Source organism: Mangifera indica, chromosome 13, assembly GCF_011075055.1.
Source record: "Mangifera indica cultivar Alphonso chromosome 13, CATAS_Mindica_2.1, whole genome shotgun sequence".
NCBI lineage: Eukaryota > Viridiplantae > Streptophyta > Magnoliopsida > Sapindales > Anacardiaceae > Mangifera > Mangifera indica.
Window position 1 is genome coordinate 5112770 of NC_058149.1, and position 3514 is coordinate 5116283.

At 32.5% G+C, this 3514-nt stretch overlaps 1 non-coding gene across 1 annotated transcript; it reads right to left on the bottom strand.

Annotated features, from left to right (window-relative positions):
• Nucleotides 1–464: 464 nt before the first annotated feature.
• Nucleotides 465–570, bottom strand: LOC123195358. Its single transcript, XR_006497428.1, has one exon. It is a non-coding gene; the product is annotated as a small nucleolar RNA R71 (small nucleolar RNA).
• Nucleotides 571–3514: the final 2944 nt, after the last annotated feature.

Below are 3514 nucleotides of genomic sequence, written 5' to 3' on the forward strand. Positions count from 1 at the left end.
AATTATTAGATTTTGACTAGAAATTGATAGAACCTTTAGAAGATGTAAAAGAGAAAGATGAGCAAGATAAAGAGTTGTCATGGAGGACAACATTAACAATCAACGAGCTCTTTGTGAATATGCTATACTTACTGCTCATGATAGTTATTCTAATGGTATGAGGCCTCTTATGGTGCAAACAATTTTGAGATTAAGTCTTCATTTATTCAGATAGTACAATAAAATCAATTTGGAAGGTTAGCAAATAAGGATCCAAATGTCCATTTGTCACGTTTCTCTCAGATATGTGACACATTTAATGCGAATGGGTTCCTGAAGATGTATTTAAGTTGAGGCTATTTCCATTTTCATTGAGGGGAAGAGTGACTACTTGGTTAGATTCTAGGGCACTCGATACTTTTACTACTTGACAGACACTTTTTCAAGCCTTTCTTGCAAAATATTTCTCACCTAGTAAAGCTATTAAATTGAGAAATGAAATTGCTCTTTTTACCAAAGGGATGATGAGTCTTTATATGAAACTTGGAAGAGGTTTAAGGATTTACAACAGCAGTGCCTTTATCATGGTTTGCCTGACTGGCTAGTTGTTCAGACTTTCTACAATGGTATTTCTTATTCATTAAAAAGTATTTTGGATGCAACCTCTAATGTGTCACTAATGGGTAAAACATCTGATGAAACTTTACAATTGATTGAAAAAATGACTTTCAATAGTTGTTAGTGGTCTAATGATAGAGCTAGTCATAGAAGACCTCTGGGAGTACATGAGGTAGATAGAATTATCATGGTGAATGCCAAGTTGGATGTATTGGCAAAGAAATTAGAGAGGTTAGATCTAAAGGCAGTAAGTACTTATAGTTGTGAGATGTGTGGTAGAGATCATGCAAGCTATGAATGTTAATTGTGTACCCACTATGTACATGAGCCTACAAATGAACAAGTGAATTTCATCAATTACAACCAAAGGGGATAGGTTAATCCTTATTCAAACACATATAACCCAAGTTAAAGGAATAACCCAATTTTCACATGGTCAAACCAAACTAAAACTTCCAACCTAAACCAAAATTATAGGCAGCCACCTTTAGGGTTCCAAGCTAGAGACACTAATGCACAACTACAACACCTTCAACCTCTTCAAGAGTAGAAATCAAATTTGGAATAGATGATGAAGAATTTTATCTTTGCTCAAAAATAGAAAGTTGATGCTTAGGATGAGGCTATTAGACAACTCACCACCAAGGTTGATTAAATAGCCACACATAATAAAATGTTTAAGGTATAATTTGGTCAACAAGCGAATAGCTCTAATTAGAGAGAAATAAGGAAGTTGTTTAGCCAATTTCAAAATCCAAGGGAATATTGTAAGACAATTGTTACTAGAAGTGATAAAAAATTAGGTGAATCTATAGGTAAGGTTGAGAATGAGACTAATGATAAGGGTAAGCACGAGGAAGTTAAAAAGTTTGATGAACAAGATCCATTAAAGAAAAAGGTTGAGGAAAATGTTCAAGAAGCCCCTGAAAAGAAAGTGTCATACAACACCTTTGCCTTTTCTTGAAAGGTTTCAAAAGGTAAAGATTGACCAATAGTTTGGAAAGTTTTGGGTGTTTTCAAGTAGATACATCTCAATGTTCTTTTTATAGAAATTATAACTCAAATGTTGGCATATGCCAAGTTTCTCAAAGATATCCTCTCAAATAAAAGAAAAGTTAAAAAGTTGAAAAGTTTGAAACTGTAGCTCTTTCATAGGAATGCAGTGCCACTTTGCAAAAGAAGCTACCACTAAACTTAAAGATCCAGAAAGTTTTTCTATTCCTTGTGTAGTTGGTAAAAAATCTTTTGATAAAGCTTTATGTAATTTAGGTGCATGTATAAGTTTAATGTCTTTGTCTATTTGCAGGAGATTAGAGCGTAGAGAATTAAAATCTACAACAGTAACCCTACAATTAGTGGATAAATTTATAAAGTATCCTATGGGGATAATGGAAAAAGTGCCAATTAAAGTTGGAAAATTTATATCCTTGTAGACTTTGTGGCTTTAGAAATGGAAGAGGATATTCAAGTTTCTCTTTTTTAAGAAGACTATTCCTAGCCACAGCGAAAGCGATCATTGATGTTAAAATTGGTAAACTCACTTTTGAGATTAGAGATAAAAAATTAAAGTTTAATGCTTTTCAAATACTAAAACAACCTAACATTGTGAATTCATGTTGTAGGATTGACAACATTGATGATTGCGTGAAAGAATTCTTTATCAAAAAATATCCTAAGGATTTACTTGAGATATGCATTATTCATAGAGCTTCAATCAAAGATGAAAACATAGAAGTTATAAGTCGTGTTCAGTTTATGGAAGCAAATCCTAAAGTTGCTCCCATTTTGAATTTCAAGTATGAAAAGCTCAAACTAGATAACTATTATCTTCTTTTCCTTAAAGCAGAAGATGCATCTAAGATAGATCTTAAACCACTTCTTGCTAATTTGAGGTATGCTTTTCTACTTATCTTGTGATTATAAATGATGAATTGAATGATGAACAAAAAGATAAGTTACTTAGGGAACTTAGAGCATATAGGAAAATCATTAGTTATAACATTCATGATATCAAGGGATTAAACCCTACCATTTGCCTGCATTCATCCATATGCTTGATAATTTCAAACCTATCATTGAACATCAAAGAAAATTAAATCCTAACATGAAAGACGTAGTGAGAAATGTAGTCATCAAATTATTGGATGTAGAGATCATTTATCCCATTTTTGATAGTTCATAGGTAAGTCCAGTACAAGTGGTATAGAAGAAATGGGTACGATAGTTGTTAAGAATGAGAATAATGATTTAAAACCTACTAGGACAGTTATAAGGTGAAGGGTGTGTATTGATTATAGAAAACTTAATAGTGCCACCTATAATGATCACTCTCCCCTTCCTTTCATTGATCAAGTTTTAGATAGATTAGCACACTATTCTTACTTTTACTGTTTGGATAGGTATTTGGGATTCTTTCAAATCCCCATTCACTTAGAAGACTAAGAAAAAACCACTTTCACATGCCTTTATGGCACATTTGCCTACAGGCGTATGCCTTTCAATCTTTACAATATACTTGCTACCTTTTAAAAATGCATGATGCCTATATTTTCTAATTTTGTTAAGCAAATTATACAAGTGTTTATGGATTATTTTTCTGTATCTGGAACATCTTTTGATGATTGTTTATCTAACTTGTCTAAGATTTTGCACAAGTGCAAAGAGGTTAATTTAATGCTTAACTGGGAAAAGTGAAACTTTATGGTAAAAATAAAAATAGTTCTAGGACATAGAGTCTCCAAGAGGGGAATTGAGGTAAACAAAGGAAAGGTAAAAGTAATTGATAAGATGCCCCTATTAACATTAGTAAAGGGAATTTGTAGTTTCCTTAGCCATGCTGAGTTCTACAGGCATTTCATTAAGGACTTTTTAAAAATTGCTAAATCATTGTCTAATTTACTTGCTAAAGGTGTTACTT